Source organism: Danio rerio, chromosome 16, assembly GCF_052040795.2.
Source record: "Danio rerio strain M-AB ecotype USA chromosome 16, GRCz13ab, whole genome shotgun sequence".
NCBI classification, from domain to species: Eukaryota; Metazoa; Chordata; class Actinopteri; order Cypriniformes; family Danionidae; genus Danio; species Danio rerio.
Genome location: NC_141036.1, coordinates 25,706,544 through 25,732,500, shown reverse-complemented (window position 1 = coordinate 25,732,500; position 25,957 = coordinate 25,706,544). Strand labels below are relative to the sequence as shown.

General features: G+C 35.1%; 1 protein-coding gene and 1 long non-coding RNA gene across 3 annotated transcripts in view; both read right to left on the bottom strand.

Annotated features, from left to right (window-relative positions):
- Nucleotides 1-25,957, bottom strand: part of efna3b (ephrin-A3b) — a 104,562-nt gene that overhangs the window by 41,937 nt on the left and 36,668 nt on the right.
- Nucleotides 4,483-10,655, bottom strand: LOC147840271 (uncharacterized). The gene is made up of 2 exons (XR_015511383.1): nucleotides 9,464-10,655; nucleotides 4,483-5,322 (listed from the first exon to the last, which is right to left on the bottom strand). It is a non-coding gene; the product is annotated as an uncharacterized LOC147840271 (long non-coding RNA).

The window sequence follows — 25,957 nt, the reverse complement described above, 5'->3', positions numbered from 1 at the left end:
ATTGTATAAAGTAGGTGAACTGAATAAACTAAATTGGCTGTATGATGTGTGTAAGGATGTTTCCCAGTACTGGATTGCAGTTAGAAGGGCATCCACGGTGTAAAACATATGCTGGATAAGTTGGCAATTCATTCCGCTGTGGTGACCTCTGGTGAATAAAGGGAATAAGTCAAACGAAAATGGATGAAAGAATCAATGAAAGTTCAATTATTGATGAAACTTTAAATACAAAACTAAAAATTCTAAGCAAGATGATTGATTATAAGAAAAAAAATAATAAATAAATAAATAAATAAATATTCTGCAAGCTATTAAAAAAAAAAAAAAAACTTCCATAAAAAAAAAAAAAATGAAAATGTGAGGTTAAAGGGACCAGAATGACATTTTACAGATCAGCAATGTTCTTATATTACATTTTCAGATCATTATCTGAGAACAGTTGTCTTTTTAACATGAACACAATCATTTTCCAATTTATTTTCATAAACTAAAAGCCAAGTAATTGCTTCAGAATGTCCAATGCTCACACATTAAAAAAAAGACATTACTATTACATACAACATGGAAATAAATCCACTTCAGTCTCCACAAGGTCAATATAGGCCATAATCCTAGCCCTACCTGATGACATACTTCATGTTGAGAAAATGATATTCCTATTTTTTTCATAAAAAGAAATTTATTAGCAGAGGTTTATATCTGTAACTGAAACGTGATTTATGACTCACGAAGATAATGAGCTCTAAAATACAGAAAAAGAGCTTATTCATACAAAACACTGAAAGCGTACGCATATACGCACAAACAGCTCCCTTTCTATTTATTTCCCTTTCTTTCCATTGTCAGCGGGCAGCCTTTCCTCTCGCTCAGCTACAGGGGATGAAAATTTAATATCAGAGAACAAGAGAGAGAGAGAGAGAGACACTTTTCACAGTCCCTTTATAGTGCACTCCATTCAACAACAACAAAAACGCCATCCTCTCCATGTACAAGTCCAACAAGTTCACATTCCTCACGGTAACGCGCAAAGCAGAACAAACTGAACGCATCGGAGAGAGACCGAGATGTGCTGGAGATAAAGACGACTTTCACAAACACTAATCAAGAGCTTGTTTGGGCACAAAAGACAAAAATAAAAACAAAAAGGAGAAAGGAAGGCACTTTTGAGAGATAACGGGAAACGTTGAATAAAAATGCTTCACTTTATTATGTTACAAAGACAAGATAAAGACAATGCTATTTTTGTTTTTAGTCGTTGAGAGGAAAGCGCATAGCTTGTATTTGGATACATACACAACTATTCTATGACTTTTTTTTTTTTTTAGATGTAATGACATTTTTTACTGACTATATACTCAATCCCTCGGCCCCAACCCTACCGCTAAACACAACCCTCACAGGAAACAGTCTGCATTTTTAAGTTTTGAAAATGCTTCATCTGTGTGATTAATGAGTGTTTTTTTCTCATTCAGACAAAAAAAAAAAAGTCCCTACAAGGTCAAAATGGACTGTTATTGGCATACTTATGGGGACATTTGGTCCCCACAAATGAGGAATACAAGCTACAGCCACCGACAGAAATAAATAAAGTATATACTGTTGGACATCGCTTTTAGCAACAGAGACACCTGTATAAATTTGTTATCAACATATCACAAGAACATTTTAATATATGCACTAGGGCTGGGCGATTAATCGAAAAGTAATCAAAATTCAGAACCAATAATTGATCTAAATTTCCAGGACGATTTTGTCAGTTATTTCACATGTATTTTCACATGTAATATGTGGGCATATTTAGTGTCCAAAACATGTCAGTGAACTTTGAGGGCAAAAAATAAATAAATAAAATAATCGTTCATTAATCGGAATCGACTGCAAGTGTTCAATTAATCAAGATGTTGATGTTAGGCCAAATCGCCTAGCCCTAATATGCACTTGCTACTATTTTTACCCTTATATGACCCTTAGAAATCACTTTAAGGTGAACTTAACACTTTTATTTGACTTCATTAGAACAAGTTTGTTTAGATATTTCACATCATGTCTTTGGATTACACTTTTTGGATTGTATTATGAGAACTTGATCTCAGACCTCCTCATGTCTAATGTAAAAAAAAATGTTACTTTGCAATTCTCTGCAAGAAAAGTGAAATTATATATTGTTTGTTTTAGTCATATCGGTATGATGAGTCTGCTGTTCTTCCTGCTATGGCCGACCACTTTTCTATTTATTTTACTTTTTTTTGTTGTTGTTACAAGCACACCAACCTGTTCATGGCCTCTCTTCATTTGTCACAGTATTCAGCTAGGTCATGACAAATACGGGGGACCGTCTGGGATCTGAGAGAGCTCTCAGTTTCATATTCCGGACAATATTCCCCCGTTTTTGCTTTGACAAATAAAGGGAAGAAGTAAATAGTTGGTCCGGTTTTAACAACAACAACAACAACAAACATTTATAGAAAAGTATTTAAAACAAGAAATCGATATATATATATGCAACGATATATTGCATATTCTCCCCGTGTTCGGGTGGGTTTCCAGTCCAGAGACATGTGGTATAGGTGAATTGAATAAACAAAATTGGCTGTAGTGTATGAATGTGTCTGAGTGTGTATGGGTGTTTCCCTGTACTGAGTTGCAGCTGGAAGGACATCCACTTTGTAAAACGTATGCTAGATATGTTGGTGGTTTAATCTGCTGTGGCGACCCCTGGTGAATAACATAACTAAGCTGAAGGAAAATGAATAAATTGGATATTGTTTTACATTTATTTTTAGAGGTGAGTTTATCCTGTATTCTTCACAAGTGTGTCTGCTAGCATCATCATAGCAGCACATTGATCTTTGTAAGGGTCATGTAGTGTAATTCATTTTGCTTTTGCTTTTACTGTCTATCCCCTTCCTGTATCCTTGCTTGCTCAACATTCTTCTACATTTCGCTATCTTTCCAGTATTTTTTCTTTTTCAGTTTGTCCTTTCTTTCTCTCCCTCCCTCTGAGCTGTCACTGGGCCATATGTAAAATACTAGTTTTTCTCGGGTGCTTTTCTTATTTAACTCCCTCCTTATCTCCTTGGACTGACCCCTTCATTTCTGCAGCCTCCCTCTCCCATTTCCCTCAATCTGTTTCTCTCTCATCAGCCGCTTTCTATCTCTGTCCGTCCCTCCCTCTGCCTGTCGCAAACCCTGATTGCAGAAAATACAGCAAAATCGTTTTTCAGTGTTTAAGTAAAGTTTTATCAACTTACTTGTTCTATATTTGCATACACAACATTGCAAATTGTATTTATAAATGTCTAATTATGACATATTTTTACTTCACAGACATCAACTTATGTAGAACAACTTTCTTTTGTGAACTGATGTGGTTTCCTATCAAAGACCTCACAGAAATTACAGTGTTTTATTTGTCCTATATGAGTCTTGCTTCTGGACTTTCTGCACAAGGATGTCACCCCTAGGGATGGGCAAAAATACATTGAAATGTATTTTAAAATAAAATACTAAATAGCTCAATTTTACATGTATCAAAATAAACTACAAAATACAGAAGCCACAAATGTATCAAAATAAAATACTGAATTTTGTATTTTAAAAACATTACAAAATACTTTTACATGGGAGCATGATAGTTCTTTGCAAACCTTCTATCAATAGGCATATTTGATCAATCCCTTCTCCATTAAACTGACTCGGTGAAGTTTACAATGTTTGAAAGCAACAGTGTTTCTCAGAGCAAGCTTAAGTCAGCTTTTCTGCCATCTCATTCACCTGTACAAAAGTAGGTAGCCATAAACCTTTGTTTCTGATTTTACTGTACGTTTTCTTCAAATTCCACGCAGAAAGTCGCCTTGCAGATGATCTCTTAAATCACTGTAAAAACCATGTAATGCACATAATGAGTTAGAACATAGTAATGTAAAATTGACACTATCTCTTATATATATATATATATATATATATATATATATATATATATATATATATATATATATATATATATATATATATATATATATATATATATATATATATATATATATATATATATATATATACAGTATATATAAATTTTATTTATATATTTTATAAGGATGATATATGAAGAGGTTATTTGAATTTTTTTCTCAATATTAAATAATATAACAATAGTTTTTTTTTGCAACTGAAATCTTCAATACCTAATGTAAACACATGATTTCAGAAAACTACTAAAATATTCAACTTTACTCTTCAATGCACAACCTGCAGATCAACTACTGGCATGTGAATCCAATGAAGTATTGTAAGAATCGTCATTGTATGACTTAATTTAATGTTGTCTGCAATCCATCTGAAACTACTATTATTTATGCTCTTTACTCATTCTCCTGAGCAATGCACCATCTTTAGTTTTTATTTTTATTTTTGAGCTTCCTTTACATTTCCACCTGCAGCACTGAGACTGATAATGATTAAGTGCTGAAGGCTCCATATTCCTTTTTTTACTAATGTTTTATTCCATCTCATTTACTAAGCAAAGATGCCTTAGAATTGTACACTATACTGCCATTAAATAACTGGTCATAGCCTTGTGCAGTATAGTATTTTCAATGATTGTGGAATTGCTCCCAAATGCCATTTGTCTGTTATTTTCTTTATGTGTGCTGCATAATTTCCATCTAAACTCCAAGCATTGGCCACCTTCTTTAATATTAGTCAATTTTCTGATCTCAAGCCTAGGCAAGTAACTGCGAAAGCACCAATCAGAAGCCACACTTTTATGATGTCATCATGTAGGCTTCTTGCAAAGTATTTACAGTATTTAAAAAAAATACAAAAATAAAAGACACTAAAGTATTTTGATACAAAATATTAACCCATTTTCATAAACCCTATCAAATACAAATTACAAAATACTGTTTTGTATTTGAAATACATATTTTAAATACATGTATCATAAATACTGCCCATCACTGATCACCCCTACACTAAACCTAACCAATAGTGTCAACAAATGCAATTGGGAGAAGAAAAGAAACACCATTTGAATTTATGAAGCTATCATGACATTTTTGCATGCTTATGCAAGTCTTTCAACAGTTTTACTGTGATGTGTTCCAAATGATTCATACACTGTAAAGTCATCATCAGTTAGTTTACATTAAAAAAAGTTATTAAAAATGTTGCCTCAAAAGCACTCAAGCACTTAATAATGAACTACTTCAAGACATGAGCACTTTATAATTCCAGCAAGCTGTTTGAAAGCATTAAAAGTGACCGAGAAGATGTCCAAAATCTCTATATGCATTGACCTAGAGACTGTTTAGATGCATGTCACTGATGAGAAAATGACAGATGTTTATGGTATGAAGACCAAAATTACCCAAACACCCAGCAAGCACAAGAAGTCAACATGACGTCAGATTAAATTTGTACCCCAACGTCCTGGGGATGTTCCATTTTACTTGGAAATGAAAATCGGGTTGATGTCAGAACCCAATGTCTGGCCGACATCAATGTTTAACGTCCAACCTCAAATCAACCAAATATCAACATCTAATGATGTTACATCTTGACGTTTAGAGGACGTGACCACTATGACGTCTCTCAGACGTTATCACCTGACGAATAAATGTCAGTATTTGACATCAATATGAAGCTGGTTTAAGATGTTGGCAGGACGTTGGATTTTGGTCACTTTCCAACACAAGCTGAAATCAACCAAAAATCAACGTCATTTAACATAGGACATCAAAATAAAGTTGTCCTTTGATGCTGGCTAGACATTGAATTTTGGTTACCTGACGTCATGACCTAAATATAACCTAATATTAACGCCTTATGACGTTGTGTGCCTGCTGGAAAATAACTAAATCCACAATTATTTACATCCACAAATTACATGTAAATGCATAGCGTAATACTCACTACTCACTACTTGAGTACTTTTGAAAGGTGTACTTTTTACTCATACTTTGAGTAATATTTACAACAGATACTTTTACTCTACTTGCACTACATTTTTAGGCAAGTAATTGTACTTTTACTTAAGTATGATTTTTCAGTACTTTTTCCACAACTGGATACAGATTACTTTTTAAAAGTAAAGACAACTTATTTCTTTTTTTACTGTGAACACCCGAGCACTCTGCATCATTATACAAGGTCACTGTGAGCAAGTTTACCACATTAGAAAAATCTATCAAGCTGATTATATATTGTTGACATGAAAAAAAATCGATTTGGACATGAAAACAAAAATGTTTTGGTCACAACACGATATTTTGCAAGGCAATAGTAGAAAAGGATTTCTGAAACCGGATAAAAGATATTTCACAGATCTTCTTCCAGACTGTCATAAGCAAAAATGTCATAAGCACAGCGCTTGGGAAGAGCAATAGAGCTCTTGGTATCAAATGTCAAATAAAAAAAAAATGTCAAGCATTACAACATTTTACTGACACAAGAAAATAGAGTGTGATGGAAAATGCACAACCCAGTCCGTCAAAGTGACAGATAATGATTCCACCAATCCTGACGTGGTAAAATGTACCTGAGACACAACTTCACACACACACGCTCACTATCTAAATCCCCTTCAAACATTCCGTCTCCCTGTCTCCCGTTTCTATTTCTGTCTCTATTACAGTCGTGTGACAGAACGCTCACTTTACCACTGAGAGGAGAGAGTCTGCGGTAATTAACTCTAATTAGAATAGCTCCCCTAACAATACGGTTCCCTTTCAGAGGAAGAGCGAGTGCATACGTGGCCTGGAAAAGCGGGGCAGCTGTTGATGTGTGTCCGGAGGTCATTTCAAACTTCATCTCCTCAGGTGGAAAACTGCCCTCTGTGTTAAAGCGAGGATGAATTTGTGGGTGTCTGGAGAATGGATTCTCTCCAAATGTCCAGACTTCCTTTGTCGTAAATAATTCCAGAGTGCAATCTATCATAAATAGGTTTGGTGCAGCAGAGGACGATTCTCACTTATTGTGGGTGAAGGAAAGGAGACGGTGAGCTGCAACAAGGTCAGACTCTCTTCCCATTTCCTTTCTCAGCCATCCTTTATGGCCCATGGGCGAATCACTTCTTTGGGACAATTTGGTTTGACCTTTAATGTAGTTTCTAAAGTTCCCTTGAAGGAACCGTACACCCAAAAATGAAAGCATTATTGTGTCATCATTGGCTCACTCTTATAATATTATATGACTTGCTTTTTTCTTGTGGGAACATAAAGATGTGTTGAAAGTATTGGTTCATTTATTTCCATTATATATATTTTTTTCAAATATAATGAAAGCCGAAGGGAAAAAAATGAAAACAGATCACGCATCATTTGGGGCTTTTAAACTGGATAGTTATAGGAACTTTTTATAGGAAATAGCCAACAGGCTGTTTTTTTCCCTTTAGTTTTTTTCCCCTTTAGGTTATCTTGCTTGGTTGATTTGCCCCTTCACGAGGAACTCTGAAATAGTGTAAATTGGATAGCATTAACATTATGCATGACAATTTAATTAAATCAACAACTGGAAGATGAATGAATTTCTATTGCATCTATTTATCCAATACAATGTACAGTAATGTCACTGATAGTTCGTACAGGGCTGGCATAGACTTTAATTAGTCTCAAAATAACAGTAGGTGTTCGTATAATTTAGACTGACACCAATTCCTGTGATGCGGATTTGACAAAAAGTAGGTTTTTCATCAAGGTTTGTAGGAACTAAATGCTCCTTCAGTTTGAAAGCCCATATTTACTCACTTTCTTGTCATATTTTTTTTCTAAGGAAGACAACAGCACATCTGTGTGTCTTTCATCTAAGCAATGAAAGAAAACATCGACCAGTGTTGTTTCTGGATTGCACTGGATTCATTGGAAAGAAGATTGTGCTCCACAGAAAAAAATAAAATAAAACTAAATTTTAAAAAGTATAGAAGGAGATAAGAAAGAGTAAATGATAACACTCTCTCTGAAATAAAGGCACAAAATCTGTCACTGGTGTGGTACCTTTTTAAAAGGTACACTTTTTGTACCATACAGGTGGTCATTAATACCTTTAGGTTACACTTATGTAACTATTAAGGTTGACTTTTGTATCTTTAAGTTACTTTAAGCAGGACGGGCCCTTTGAAAACATTCTGATGGAAGCTGTCACAGACGCAAGGGAAGGGCAAGGGCCGGGGGGTTCGATGGGGATGGGTCAAGTGTCACAGATGAACTTGAGGACTGTCGTAGACGACAGTGAGGTAGTCACGGACAAAATGCAAGGGGTTTTAGGGGGGTTGGCATTAGTGGGTGTAAGGGACAAAACCGAAAAGCAGTGGGTGCTGTGTAAAGGACTAATTGAAGACCGGGGAGAATGGGGTCGCAGACAAAATTAAAGAGTGTGTGCAGGTGAATTGATTAGGCCCTCTAATAGTAACTTTGAGGGCCCCAAAACGGCGTGGGCCCTTAGAATCGTTTTAACTTTCTTAACTGTTCTATTTAGCCATTAGCATGTACCTTTTAAGGACCTGTTAAAAAGAAAAATGTACCACCCAAATGAGATGTTTTGTACCTTTATTTCTAAGAGTGCAGATTTTCCATTTTTGATTGATATTTTACATATTAAGGATTGTTTTATAGTATCCTGTGGGGGTGGAAATCTCCAGAGTCCGCACAATACAATATTATCAAGACACTTAAGTCATGATAGTTTTGTGATACATGTATATTGTGATACTCTGCAATATTTTGCAAATTTATTACTTTACCAACTTCAGTTTATGTCGTTTAACTAAACAGGAACATTTCACAATTTTATTACAAAACTGACCAAAACCACACCTCACTAAGTCATAAATTGTGACCAAACTCTCAAGAAAATATCACCACCATCTATTTATTTAATAATAATACATAATATTAAACTGAATAAGATAATAAAATATAAGTGACATATTTATATGGGTGTCAATATACTTTAAAACTGTCTGTTTAAATACTGTATCCTGGATCTTAAATATTCATTTCATTTCATTTTCTTGTCGGCTTAGTCCCTTTATTAATCCGGGGTCGCCACAGCGGAATGAACCACCAACTTATCCAGCAATTTTTTACGCAGCTGATGCCCTTCCAGCCACAGCCTATCTCTGGGAAACATTCACACACACATTCACACACACACTCATACACTACAGACAATTTAGCCTACCCAATTCACCTGTACCGCATGTCTTTGGACTGTGAGGGGAAACCGGAGTACCCGGAGGAAACCCACGCGAACACAGGGAGAACATGCAAACTCCACACAGAAACGCCAACTGAGCCGAGGCTCAAACCAGCGACCCAGTGACCTTCTTGCTGTGAGGAGACAGCACTACCTACTGCGCCACTGCTTGCCTACCTATTGCCCTCGGATCTTAAATATTTACCAGCAAATAGTGTAAAACTGCTATTTGCCAAATTTCTCACTAATTCACATTACTATTGGCCAATACTGGATGTTTGATTATGGACTCTTATATTCTTCTTTAAATTAGATATGATTTGCAGTCATCTATGAATAACTTCAACTGGCAGCAATAATTTTGCCAAATATTAAACTTCAAAATAATCTTTTAAAAGAAACGTCTTCTTGTGTGCATTCACGCATTAAATAAGTTCACTGCATTATCAGGTCAAAATTGGCTTAAAAGGAATCATATATACTTGATATCTGCCTTTAATTGGTCATGGCACAAAAAATAATTATCGCTAATTGCATTGTAAAATTCAAGGTCATAAAACGTGTAATTTTTCTAACTCTACAACTGTTTCCCAGCTAATTAGAGAGCTCAGTGCGAGAGTGTTTTGAAAACACATCACAATTCAACAAAACAGTGGTGTGGTGGTGAATAATTCACCAGCGGACACATAAACACACAGACATGCTCTCACTGTAAGCACAAGAACGCATTATCTCCTCTTTTTCACATTTGCAGAGTTCACGCCTCCAATCCATCAGCCACTAAAGCTCAGGCGAAACATTAGAAGGCCCATAATGATGATCTGTGTCCATTGCGCTGATTACGACTGCAGGTTCCCATCCATTCCTCAGGGCTCTTGCGGTGATGTGCTGGATGAGATCTTCAGCAGTGTCATCGCCGTCACTGAGAGATGAATAAGAAGCACTGGAGCCTGAATCCTGGCACGCTGGCATATGCAGACGAGGCCATTCCGGCTTCAGCGCGCCGCAGACGCCCAAATACACCCTCGTAAGAAGGAAACTAAAAAGGTGCTGTAAGATCTCATCAAATATTCATGAGGATGACATATTTAAATGAGAAACTTCTCCCGTGTGTTTATGCTAATTACATATTTCAGCACAGTAATACATACACATGGATGTAATTCACAAGCTGGCAAAGTGCTTTCAGTATGAAAATGTCACACATTATGGGCTTATAACTGAAGGGACAGACAGAACCAAAACACTGATACAGAGAGTTATTATTGTATGACATGCTGCTTCTTTTAATCAGGGTCCAGCTAGCGAGATGACTGGGGCTCTTTTACCTTTTTACTATATCACATATCATCCTAATGTTTCCCAGTACTGGGTTGCAGCTGGAAGGGCATCCTCTGGTTAAAACATATGCTGGTTGGCGATTCCTTCTGCTGTGGCAATCTCTGATGAATAAAGGGACTAAGCTGAAGGAAAATGAATGAAAGTCATCTTAAATTAAATAACATGATTAGATATTGAATTTTATATTACAACAATTTTACATTTTTACAATTTTTAATTGTTTGTTTGTTTAATTTTATCTGGCAGTCTATAATGACTAAATGACATCTCAAAGGAATTTTTGTAATATAAATTTAAAATTTGGAATACAATTATTTTTGACATATGGCAACTCATAGCAATTTTATATTCCAAAATACTTTTATAAAATATTTATTCGATATAAAGTGTAAAAAAAATCACAGAACAGTTTAGAGCTGTTTTGCTTAAAAGTGAGATGTACTTAGATATAAACATTAATAATTTTGTTGGTTCCTCAACGTATTCCGAAGCAAATGAAATAAAAACTGAAATTAAAACAGAGAAACAAAATAATCTGTCAAGCCCCATGGTTGAAACTAAAACAAAAATGCTAATTCTTAGTGATATTAATGTTTATAAATGTGAATATATATATATATATATATATATATATATATATATATATATATATATATATATATATATATATATATATATATATATATATATATATATATATATATATATATATAGTTAATGTAGGCAAATATGCCTAAAAAATTTAATAAAATTTTTTTTAAACAGATATATTTTTAAAAATAATATTTAGTCACCAAACATATTTAGAAGTTGAAAGAAATTACATTAAATTCAAGCAAAATATTGCTGACTACAAAATTTCAACAACATTTTATTTTTTTGTTTCTCTTGAATTTTCCTCTTTTTTTAATTTGTATTTAATATTTTTCTATAACATATAAATTTGGGTGTTCTAGTTTTTGGATCGTTTTCGTAAGTTATTGTGTTAGATAAGCTACAGATTTGGCTTCAGTACTGACTAATGTATATATATGTAATATAATGTAATATATATATATGCACACATATAATATTGTATAGCTTCTCATTAAAAACATTAATTTGGTGTACTTATATATGCTGAACACTGTACACACACACACACACACACACACACACACACACACACACACACACACATATATATATATATATATATATATATATATATATATATATATATATATATATACATACATATATATATATATATATATATATATATATATATATATATATATATATATATATATATATATATATATATATATATATATATATATATATATATATATATATGGACCTTATTCTTCAAATGAAAAATGACTAATAAAAAGGTGTGAAGCACCAAAAGTGACCCAAATTAAATACATTTAAATACTAATTTGGCAAGTTTTTTTCCATGAATCTTTAATTATATGCACTTATTTTACAAGAAAGGCTAGAAAAACCATGAAGTGCTTTTATTATTATTATTATTATTATTATTATTACATTTTCATTTTTTTATAATTTAAAGGGCCACATTCAGACTGAGGACGACTGAATGTGCTGCCAGTTTGTTATTTGCCTAATAAATGACAATAGGCCACAATTTTTACCCCTAGAGTATTTAATTTAAAACTTTAACAGATTCCTATTTTTTTCTAATGAAATATATCTTTTCTAATGATGTAATAAATTTGTATTTTAAAATAAGTATAAAAATGTCACTACAATGCAATATTTAACCCTCATAATCAAATAGAAACTGATGCAAAAAACAAAACAAAAAACACCCCTTCGCCAGGCTGGCTACGGGCCTATATATATATGTGTGTGTGTATATATATATATATATATATATATATATATATATATATATATATATATATATATATATATATATATATATATATATATATATACATTTTTAAATAAATGTTAAATAATTCAATAAATAAACATAAAAAAATGAAATTTTACTTAATATATATGTTATTTAAAAACATATTCAAATAATTGATAGCAAAAATATACCATATGTATTGCTATATGTCAGAAAATCTGAAAAAAAAAGCAATGAAGAAAGAGCAAATAAAAGGTCAAAGGTTAATTTAAAAAATATAAATAACTCATTCAATGAATGAATACTCAGCACATGTGGCTGGAATAGGAGAGCAATAAATAGGAGAAAAACAAAAGCGAGACGGATGGAATAATATGGACTATAAGAGGCCGAAGGCGAGAAGAAGAAAAAAAAAACAGTGTGTGTCACTATATTTATAAATCAGACCCGTGACAAATTCAGAGCTCATTTCTGTCTTTCCCTCAATCTCTCTCTCCGGCAAGTCTGCCACTTCTATTTCTCTTTCTTATCTCTCCGTTCAATTAAATCTCAAATTCACATTTATTTGACTGTCATGGCAGCCTGAGGTACATTAATGTCTAAGCATCTGAATTTTCACACTATCTATCTATCTATCTATCTATCTATCTATCTATCTATCTATCTATCTATCTATCTATCTATCTATCTATCTATCTATCTATCTATCTATCTTTCTATCTATCTATCTATCTATCTATCTATCTATCTATCTATCTATCTATCTATCTATCTATCTATCTATCTATCTATCTATCTATCTATCTATCTATCTATCTCTCTCTCTCAGTGCCGGAGAGTTGGGGTAAATTCATGCCTGCAGTAATTCAATTTCATTCTAATCATGACCACCGCTGATGGACCAAGAGGGCGGGAAAGAAATAGAGAAAAAATAAGAAGGGCGAGAGAATAATCGCACTTTGAGCATGATATCCAATCTCTTTTTCCATCATTTTCTTTCCTTCCCTCTCTTTCTCTCTCTCTTTTTTTCAGGTCTCGGCCTTCCTCCCTTGTTAGAGTTTGTCTGCTGAAAGCTTCAGTAAACAGGCTCGGGCTCATATTCTGTAATGCTTCAGTCCAGGGAGCCGAAAAAGAGATTGTCAGTGAAAAAGGTTTCGATTTCACGTCAGACACATAGGTTGAGTTTACGTACATAAGCTCTGTAAATAGGTTTCGATTTCTAATTCTCAACAGATGTGCACAGTCGGACCCCTCCGACCCACAAATCCAGCTTTAAACACTCTGACATGAATTCCTCGTCTAATGCACACAAACACTCTCTCTCTCTCTCTCTTTCTCTCTCACACACAAACACACACACCAGGGAAATCATCTCTCTGCATAGTTGTACACCTGAACCGTTTGCTCTTCATGAGTGTGTGCGTGTGTGTTTCACCACTGAGACTCTACAAGCTACCAATGCCACTGATCTCATTCGTTTTCCCAAGAGCGCATCCTTCCATCCCATTGCAAGCCTGTGTGGCTCAGACTTCGCAGACTAGAAAAGCAAATTACTCTGAAGTTGACTTGTTAATTTGATTGGTCAAGCATACGGTGCGAGCGATTAGTCCGTAATATGATTATTCTCTTAAGACTCGTGGAATGGAGTCACCCTCCCAGTCCGGTGAAGCATGAAAAACCTGTTTAAAAAGCAATTCCTGCATGCGTCCACACAATTTAATTGTTTCATTGTTTTATTACGAAGCCCTTAATGGTCAGAGCGCTCTGAAATAGTTACCCGCCAATGGCGCTGATGTGAAGTGAGCGATCGAACGGACACGGTTTGATGCTGTCGGGCCGAAAAGAGGAGTGATAGAGTCGTTCCTCTTCCGCATTTTCTCTCTATCTCCAGGGCTAAACTAAGCGAGGCCGTCGTAATCAGCTGTGTCGTATGGAGCGAGAATGGCACTTTATAACGCACACTGCACAGTTTACAGATAAACACATTAGAGTCATATTTCACCCTCCAGCACAATGACTGCCAATCAGCTCTGCAGAGAGCCAGAGAGAGAGAGAGAGAGAGAGAGAGAGAGAGAGAGTTTATGGGTGAACTAGAAGCAAGGATATGGCTCATTTATTGAACATTAAACCGGTATGGTAAAAATATTGCTTCGTGCATAAAAGTTGCGAGTGACCACATTCAAATAAAGTGTGAAAAATAGCCCAAGGTGCTAAAAGTCAAATGTTGAAATATTTATATTTCTGCAGAATAGGCTGAAAAGTTTCACCTATTCGGTGAGCACACAACATCATGGTTTCAGGAGTGAGGATAAAGATTGTTATTGACTGTGGCTGGGTCTCATTCGGTGCACACCTCAAGGTAATCTTTCTAAATATTTGATTACCTAATACAATTTTCGGGCCTCGTACCTTTTTTCATCATGCATAGAAATAGTGGTGGAAATGTGTATAGGAAGGGATTGAAACACAGCCTCTCTCACTCATTGGCTCGCTCTAAAAGAGATGTATAATTTAAATGGAAAGATTAGCTGTGTGAACAGTCCGTCCGCCCCAGCAGCACTGATTCCACTCTGCTGAATCAATACTCATCAGATCACTCACTAAACGGCTAAATATATCAACTAAAGAAGTGAATCCAAGTTTAATGGAATATACTGCCTTTATCTTAACCTCAACTACATCTCTCACTCCCCGTCTTAATTCAATCACAGCACCAGGCTGACATCCAAACACTGAGGAAATAGCTAATGTTAACAATGCTAGGTCAAACAATGCTGTGATATCCCTTCAAAACAAACCAGGCTGAAAAGAAAAACGAAGAACTGAACAAAACCCAAAACAAAGGATGCTAAATTCTCACAGTAAATCAAATTGCTCCCTTCAAAACAAAGATTGGGCCACGGCGGGCTATATTTCCACTCTGTGAAGCTCTCTGTGGGAGCGATTTGTGATTAATTTCAGAGTAAAAGTAGGAATCCGAACCCAGGCTGAGGGAACTCGCCAAATTGAGATGCTAATGGGCTAGCGTGCACGGCTAAAGTTGTGATGCCAGACTCAAACGGACACATGCATATGAAAAAAGACTGTGCTTCACAAAACACAGCTTCAAACATGCACATATCCATATGAATGCGTAGTCTGAGGGTCCTTTTAGCCTGGGGGCCGCGTCTGTTCTTTAGAGCGATGGGGAAGTATCAAACTGGCTGCTTTAGCAATTTAGCATTAAAATACAGCAAAATCTCTGGAATAAATTGTCTGAGATTCCAGCATCAACCTTAAACCTTTCAACACACACACACACACACACACACACTCCTGTCACACTATTCCTAAAGAAACTCATGACTTGAGCTTTGAGCGCAGCTCAACCAAATTGCTGTCCATGCAGCTCAATGGACCGTGACTGCTCTTCTTATGGGGCATCAGAGGAGACACAGCATGGCCCAAGAGAGAAAGGGAGAGAGGGAGGACAGAGCGACACGGAGAGAGAAGGAGAGAAAGCGATGGATGAAAGCAGGAATGTGATGTCCCGAAGTCCCCCAGTGTGAGTGTAAGCTGTTCTATTTCACACTGCGGCTCCTCTGAGCCCGGGATTTACTCGAGTCCTCTACATGCTGTCAACTAGACTCTCAAAGATCCAACACTCATCTCTCCTCTGGCTTCCTCCGCCTTCCCTCCTGTCTTCCTGGCTAAAGATGATATTTATCTGTCCACCCTAATAAAGTGGATTTATTTACATTGTGCATTTGGTGTGGGCGTTCACTTCTGCTGATTCACAGTTGGCCATGCCATGAGTAGTAAGAGTCCTTCGGTCAGCTCAGACACCACAACGCAGACTCATCTAAGCGTTACACTAAACGATCACTTTAACTCACATGCAATGTTGGCAAAATATAAAACCGTACATGCCTCGGTCAGCGTAAGACAATATCAGAGTCCTTGTTCATATGCATACATAATCATATGCAAACACAATCAGCGCAGAGGGAGTTCCTTATATTCACTCATAACAAACCCTTATTGTTACCAAACACAAAAGTTCCTCAAGTTATGTTGTAGGCTCCTTAAAAAGATTTCACACAAAAATGAAAATTTGTTATTAAATGTACTGGTAAATTATTTATTATAATTTTTTTTTTTTAATGATTTTTAAAACAATGTTTATGTGGGCTTGCCTCTGAGGTAGTCGGTGAGTTAATACATAAATTCGGCAGTGATGAGACAAAATCTAGAGGGGCATTGTAGTAACGGGCAATCGTAGAATCTGCAGATGCAGAACCACTGTGGGTCAGTCATCCTTTACAGTGAAAGGGTTACATCTATTGAATACCATCCTGTTAAATTAAAGTTACAATCAGAATTCCCAGATTTTTCTGTAAAGCTGAAAAAAATATTGAAATCTTTACAGCAACGGCATATTATTCGTTTAGGTTACCAGAATACATTTCTCTTTAGTATGCAGATTGACTTATATTTTATGTTGGTGGCTCTGTATATACTGTACATGTTTATTGTATTGTGTGCGTGTTTTTTTTATTATTTTTTTTATTATGTAAAGTCTAACCAGGGATGAGGGCTGCAAATTAGCTTTATGCTATATGCTCTATGTATGCAACAACAGTTGTCCTTGTATAAATATGTCAAGTGTATTGTCCCTGTTAAATAAACAAGCACAAAAAATTAAATACAATTTCAAATTACAGGAGGACATCTGTAGTCAGAAGTGTGATTAATATTATTTCATGTAGGTAACATATTCTACATTAAATTATTTGATTAATTTAGATTTTGACTTATTTTTGATTACTTTTACTTTCAGCTTAGACTAGAAAATAATCAATTCATTAAACCCAAACCTCAATTTCATGAATTTCCTCATGTCATTTCATCATTTTAATCCTGCTAATACTTTTCCCTTTACAACATAAATGTGAATTAGGCAATGTAAGGATGGGATTGCGCTATTGCAGCATCTCCCTGTTACTGGTGTGTTAAAAGTATTTGAACTTTTAGATGCAGTGCCGCTCAACCTCTTCAATGTGAGTTTATCACTCACATATGGCACCAAATTTAGCACAACAAACAACACGATGTATATTGTGAGCCAAAGAGTTGCACTCAGCAGAGTTTCAGTTGAGGGCTTTGAATAAATTTGGCGCAGATAAATTTTCACTTGTCTGCAGGTGAACAGAACTGAATGAGCTCTTGAGATTTTCTCTGATTATTTCTGTTCATATCAGTGAACGCACAGTGTATCTGATGCTGAAGCTCTGTGTAACACTCACATGCAAACCCAGAACACGAGAGAGTCTCTCATACCTCTGATAATTGATGCGCATGTAAATGATATTCTTTGCAGCTGGTTTCTTCAGCATTGGGCAGGAATAGTGGCTGTTCAAAGGTCAACGCTCAAGTAATAACGTTCACATTTTGATTTCAACTCATCAGTTGAAGCTAAAACAGATAATGTTATTGAAATTCAGAAGCCTTGTTTTATAATGACCAATAATGTAATCAAGATACATCATAAACATTTTTTTAAATAGGAAATTCTTCATTGACTGATGTTTTGCTCAGTTCAGTTTTTATGATTTCAAATTGTATCACACATGAATATATAGAGCTGTCTTTTTGTGATGAGAATTGCACATATATTTCAAATATTTACAGGAGATAAGTTATTATTTTCTACTTTTCATTCATTCATTTTCCTTTGGCTTAGTCCCTTTATTAATCAGGGGTCGCCACAACTGAATGAACCGCCAAATTATCCAGCACATGTTTTGCACAGCGGATGCCCTTCCAGCTGCAACCCAGTACTGGGAAACACCCATACACACTCATTCTCTCTCTCTCTCTCACACACACACACACACACTACGGCCGATTTAGTTTATTGAATTCACCCACAACAACCCAGTGAGAACAAAGTCCACAAAGAAATGCCAACTGAACCAGCTGGGGGGTGAGAGTTCTACTCTTTCCACTTTTTCTATTAATTTATTTATAATTATATTTAATTACAAGCAATTGAAGTTATTTTCTTTGTCTTTTAAAATACATTATATTATATTATATTATATTATATTATATTATATTATATTATATTATATTATATTATATTATATTATATTATATATTACGTAATTTTGTTTACGATGGTGGTTATTTTCTGTTTTTGTGATTTTTTCCCAAAAAAAAAAAAAAAAATCCACAATAATATTACAAAACAGGAACAAAATGTAAAAATGTATTACTCTGGGCAGAAGAGAGAACATATCACTCTGTTCCTTGCTATATCAGAAACACGCACAGCAGAGCTAAACTGGTTTTCTGTAATTCAATCCTAAGTTAACACAAAGTGTAAAGTTACAAATGCACTCAATACATTTTAAATTAAAGTGTTAAAACACTTATTTAGAAACAGAAAACCAGTGGCATCTATGAAAAAAGGTCTATACTATATTGTGAATATTCCATTAAAAGCTAATCTGTATGTTTTTTTATTAAAGAGAAAAGAAATATGAGGTAATTATAACAATTTTATTGGCATTGTGAGATTAATTTATAATCATGCAATCAATAAACAAAATCTCATACAGGCAAAAAAATTACCTGTGATTCCTAATGATACACTGATGTCTTAAAATTATTAAACACATAATTGTCTCTAATCCACAGCCTTAGCAAATGATCCTCCTGAGTGTATTTGCAACATTCTAGAGCTCCTGTTGCATCATTGCATTGATTTTTGGTCAAATTACACATAATTATCAAAAATACATAGGTTAATTCAGATTAAAGAATGATATTCAGCTGTTATTTAAATACCTTTGCATATTGTAAAGCTCACACAGTCTATGGTAATATTAAACAAATAATATTTGGTCTGACTGTCTGTTGTTAAAGGTCTACATACTGTAGAGAAATCTTGTACGAAATGAATAGGACTGACATAAATAGTTTATAACTTCTATAAACTTATTATAATCTTAAACAACCAGAAAAGTCTTGAACAAATCATGTGTTAGAAAATGTGAGAACAAGCATTATAGAATCAAGTTTTGTGATAACTCGATTCAAAACTGGCTGCAGACCATAATCACTGTACTTTCATTCACTTTAGGTATCCACATTCAAAGCACAGAGAACAAAACGACACTTAAAAGCACACTTAAAAGTACACTGATTTACATCAATAAACATTCCTGATCATAAAGATAGCATATCCATGGCTCCACATGGCTAATCTGACAAGCATCTGAAGAGGAAGCTAATCCTGCTAGAGATAGCACAGGTGTTAGCACTATAGCGTAGCAACAATATAAGGTTTTGACAGTGTAGTAAAGCTCTGAATAACACAGTTCTTTGATTAGCAGGTAAGGCATGCTATGCTAGACTGCAAATACCTGCAAGCTGATGCTTCGCTAAGAAAAACTATTGAGGAAGGCAGGTGGGTGAGTAGAGATAACCGTTTGCTGGGAAACAGCGGCGGTGTGAACAGTAGTTAATGGTTGATAAACCCTGCCCCACTCGCAGCAGGTGAATCCCCCTCACGCTAGCACGCTAGCAGGTGGCAAAGTCTCATTTGAAATTCTGGCACTACTCTAAGGTTAGAGAGTGAGAAATCCCATTTGAAAATCTCTCCTTTGCACGGTTAGCTGGTGATTTCTGCTTCACAAATGAGGGATCTGCCGAACATGGCATTTCAATATGCTCTGAGGGCTTTAAGCCTAGTCTGCTACCCCGAGGGACGTGGCACTACTTTCGCCTCAGGCTAGCTCTTGCTGGGCTTAGATACTGGATTTTTTTGCGGAGGTGTGTGTTGACAAGCCGTTACCAATCAATCTTCACATGGCTACTACAGGATGAAAGAAGGATCTGTCTACTTCTTTTCTCTTAACAGAGAAATTAGCAATATTAAACACAATTTAAAGTAGGAAGTAAAACCTCCATATCATAAAATTGTTTGCATTTTCTTCAGATGAACATCAAAGAAGAGTTCCAAATAAACAATCCACAGGAGAATTGAACTGTTTTAAATTCAACCAAGGCTCATTCTGAAAATGTACCCCTATAGGCATTTCTGGAGAGCACAAAATACATCCCAGGAGCAACTTTTTTTGCAGTTTTTGTTTTTGCAAATCTACCAGAGGCCGCTGTGTACACTTTTTAAGATTTGTGCCTGCTCTTTTTGACTGTCACTGTTTGACTGACTGACCAACCGACTGACCCATCCTCCTCCTTGCCTAAACCCAACCAATAGTGTTTTCAAAAGCACCAATTGTACCGCACTCCCCCTTTCCAAACCCAATCGACAGTCCAGAAAAGGCAATTCAAAAAATGAAAAGCCCTTGCCTGACTTTTTTCCATGTTTTTAGATTTTGCCACACTCTCGCCCTGTTATTAACTTGTTTGTTTGCTTTTTGGACACTGTTTTTGCCTTACCCGCTTTCTCAAACCTTTCTTCACCAGACTTGAACCCCATCGTTGTGGTCAACTCCTCTCTGACTCTCAAGTCCACCGATGTACATGGTGAGCTACTGGACAAACTGGTAACTGCGGAAAAGCCGTCCATGCGGAGGTAAGCGTTCAGCTGGTAAGCACGAAAAGGAATGGCGTAAAACCACCCAGTAGCGGTCGTTTTAAAAAACAAAATGCAGCCATACATACTTCTGGCTACATAATTTGTGATCTCCAAAAATGTACGAAAAGCTACGTTTTCAGAATAAACCTATGTTGTTATTTCTGGGATAAGTGGATTCTAATTTAAATGAATCTGTATGATTAATTTGTATGACTTATTTTAAGTGAATAAAAACCTGGTCCTAAAGTTTATTAGCTTGCTAAAAAGAAGAATAGTTGAATATTAGCATGATATTTTGTTGAATGAAGCCTTAAAATAGGTCTCAAGATATTAATAATGAACTAAAAATCAACTTTAAGCTTTTTTAAAAAACATTAATAAGTCACATTTTATTAAACTGGATTATATATGTTTTTAATTATTATTTTTCATAATCACAAACTATTTATTTAAGAATTATTCAACTTTATTGATTCAACAGACTCATGGTTCTCCAGTTATGAGCTTACTTGAAGATCATGGTTAAATACTTCTTTAAAAAACTTAAATTTAACTCTTTTTTTCTAAAGGATTTTATTCATCCAGTATGGCATTTAATTAATAATAACAATTGTTGGAGTACATTTCATAAGTAAATATTGTTTAATTTCTTTACTTTTTTTATATATTCCTATTTAATGTATTGCCTGCCAGTTCTTTGTAACTGTTGAATTTTACTTTCAGATTTTAAATGGGAATGTTTGCAGATCTTTCAACTCATAAATGCAAACAAAAAATGTATATTATTTTCCATTCCACAGAGAAAAATAAATATTTGCATTCACATATATATTTTAAAGTAAACTAATCCTTTAATTTACCTGCATGAGAGAAGGCAAAATCTACTGAATCTGTTTGAAGTCTAAATAAATGTATTGAAGTTGATTTCAGAAGTCCACTGCTACACTCTGGTTATATCTGATGTTCCTTTCAGCAGCCTGGCAGACAGTCTGCACAGGGAAATGCTACGAGTCACAGCTTGCAGCTGGTATTCTTTGACCTTGGACTTGCTATAAATAGCAAACAGGTGAAAAATCCCGTGTGAGACTCTTCTGTTATGTGGTTAGCCGATGACAGAAAAAATAAAAACACTTAAGGATCTTCTCCCAGGCTAACAAGTCTGCCTCACATCAGCTAGACACGTGTGGTCCGAGGTCCAAGTCCAAGGCCACAAGCCCCCATCTGTATTTACCAGGTCCTTGTGTGACACCGAGCATGAAGCCAAGTCTAGCTTCATTTTAAAACAGCATTACAGTATGTAGAGGCTCCAAAAAGTGCTCTGTGCTATATGTAGTCTTAATTGTCCCGAAGGGAGATGGCTATAATGCTGACTAGGATGGATATAAATCAAAGAACCATGCAGCGCAGTGTGACCAGCACTTGATTTAAGCGACGTTCTTGCTAAGCTCATCCAGTTCTCCTCTGCTCAACATTCACCCCCATTTGCGCCTGCTAAATCGCCATCAAATTGAGTTCGTGACAGGCTTCAAGCGTCATATTGATAATCTGAGACGTGTCTGATGGGCGTAAACAGGAAGAGGAAGGTTTCTGCAACAGATGCCCAATAACAAATTAGAAACTCACTTCTAATTATCAATGACAAAGTTGCCGGTGGGGAAACTCGCATCCCTGATGGGGCGTCTCTGCACTGTCGATTGATTCAAACTTCAAAACAAGACGCCAATGCCCAGTCAGGCTCTGAGAAAAGTTTATCACTAATTACAAGTGACAAAGCGGGGTTTGCGGTCCCACCTCCAACTCCTCGTTCCTACATTAGCACAGTCTTTGACTTGAGGCTGGTGTATAATTATGTCAGGGAGCCGTGTCAAAACCGGAAAAAATAAGCCGATTCCGATACGCTCCATTCAGCTACCCAGTGATGCCGGGGTCTCTGTTAGTGACAGCTCTTGCAGCTTCACACTCCGTTAACTTGTCTAAAAAACACACATGCACTCTCTCTCTCTCACACACACACACATGCGCACAGCCATCATATAGGCAGCCAAGTGAAACTGGTAATGGTTGAGGGAGGCTTTTATTATGATATGTGTATCTGGAGCTGTGAAATGGGCTGGGTAATTAATACTGCAGCAACCAGACTGTAACAAACATATTCCACTGGCCACTTTTGTCGGATAATTTTACAATTAATGCTGTTAATAATTCTGGGTGTACAAATCAGTAGCAGTGTCCCAAATGACTATTATGTCATTTTATCCCTTCCTCTCTGCTGCGTAAGGAACATAATAGCAGTGAGTGCACAAAGTTTCAAAATTTTCACACGACTATTTTCTCAGTCAACAGAGCACAACAGGCAGGTTCCTGAAGTAAAAACTCTACTCGTTTTCTTTATAAGAAATAGATTTTTTTTTTTTTTTTTACAATAACTGATGAAACCTCAAAAAGACAGACCTGTTCGAAAGTTGTAAATTGATCAGGCCTAATTCATTTTTAGCTGAATTAGCTTGTCGGATAATAATCATAGCCACACATTTTGATGATTTTGCATGTCAAATGTTTTCTCTTTTTAAAAACAATACAGTAGTGAAAGATGACTTCACTTATGTCAGGTGTTTTCTTGCACATCTCTATAATGTATAAAATCATCTCTATAATGTATATTTCCGGATTCATGGATGTTTTATATTTATTTACGTCTTCATCTCTGGTCCTATTCCTCTGTACATATTCTCTAACTCTGCAAAAAAAAAAAAAAAAAAAAAAAAAGAAAAGTTACTTTTATTCTAAACATTTATGGACTTTGAAATAATATATAGAAATTCAGAAAAAAAGGGTCCCATAATACAATTGTATATATTGTTTACTATATAACCAGTAACTTTGTCGTTTTCAATTTCTCCATTGCTTTTTGTTTCAATAGTAAATAGATTAGAATTCATAGTTTTAAAGTAAGTTTTTTTCCACTTGTTAAAGCTGATAAGTACACAGTCTTCTAACAATGTTTTTTTGTTCAGATTAATATAGTTCTTTATTACATTACAATAAGTCAAATTTTGTTGAAGCTAACTTAGCCTAGCTGTTGGTCATCATTTGAACTGGATTGGGGTGGTTCAAAAACACATTTCTATTGACCACCACCTTTCAAAAGGAGCTCCTAGCAACATTTAGCCTAAACATATACACAGTTGAAGTCAGAATTATTAGCCTTTGAATTTTTTACTCTTTTTCTTTTATTATTTACCAAATGATGTTTAACAGAGCAAAGAAATTTTCACAGTATGTCTGACAATACTTTTTCTTCTAGAGAAAGTCGTATTATTTTTATTTCAACTATAATAAAAGCAGCTTTTAATTTTTAAACACCATTTTTAAGGACAAAAATATTAGCCCCTTTAGGCATTTTTTTCGGATAGTCTATAGAACAAACCATTGTTATACAATAACTTGCCTAATTACCCTAACCTGCCTAGTTAACCTAATTAACCTAGTTAAGCATTTTAATAACACTTTAAGATGTGTAGAAGTGTCTTGAATTATATCTAGTCAAATATTATTTATGAACTAGATCGTACGAATTAGCCACTAAATCAAAAAGTTACGAATTGCCGTGAAATTGTGTTGCATAATAAGATGTGCAATTCAGTCTCATCAAAAGCCTTAGGTCATCTGGACATATTTCAGATACTCTCCAGTATGGGAATGCAACATTTATTGTACAAAAATATCATAATTGTTGCTTTATTTAACTGACATTATCGTGTCGCTTTGAGAAGGAAAAAAGGCATCTGAATCCAAGTATTTAGTTATGATTTATAAAACCATTAAAAGTGCACTTATATATAATTATGTATTAAATCTATATGTAGAAATTGCAGTACAAAATGCACTACCAGAATTTTAAATGTATTAATGATTTATACATAAGTTCAACAAACCATAAGTTAGAGTGATAGTTCACCCAAATAATTAATTACATCATCTTTTACTCAGACTTTACTTCTTACTTGTTAGGTTTTTTTCTTCCATTAAACATAAGAGAAGTGAAGATATACTGAAGAAAGTTGAAAATTAAACATTGACTTCCATAGTAGGAAGAGCAAATAATATAGAAGCCAATGGTTACAGCCTTTTAACATTCTTCAAAATATCTTTTTCTGTGTTCGGCAGACCAAAAAAAAATAAATAAATAAAACTGGTGGAACAAAATGTCAGTCGTTTTTTTTAAATGGTGCACTATCCATTTAATATATAGTAATGTGTGTGTGTGTGTGTGGGGGGGGGGGTTGTGTGTGTGTGTCACTAATGTTCAAAACAAAGTCAGGACAAAACATTTTGCAATAAGTCACAAAAGTCAAAGTCCATTTAAGGTAAGTCAGCCGTCTTTGAAATCTAAGTGGAGAAACAACAAATTCTCCAAAACTGTTAGCGAGCTTACCATTAGATTACATATTTGGAATCACCAATACAATTAAACAACAACTGTCTCATAGGTTTCTTTTATGAACGTCCGAATCAAACAAAATCAACATAATTTCAGGTTGCCCAAGCTTATGCGCATGCGCACCCGAAAGGAACAAGATCATTCACGACATCAACCTCATTTATGGCCGTGTTACACATTATCATCCTCTGAAAAATGCTTCGTCAGATTACGCAGGTTTTCAGACGTAATTCACAACTTGGTCTTGATGGAGAATCTCCTCCAGAAATGACAGCGACTCTTTATTTACAAGTTTGTGGGCATTTGAGTAGTTGCTGTGACGTGAAGAGCGTTTGACAGGATGGACTGTACCTCACATTCAATTAATACAGATTACAAAACAAAAAAAGCTTTTGTTTTCACGTGTAGTGGGTTCATTTAAAAGTACATATTTCAAGCTTTTTGTGGATATATTTTTATGTCTGTGAAGCTAGTATTCACTAAGATTCCAGTTTGTTTGTTGACAACAAAAACTGTTCTAAAAGCACAT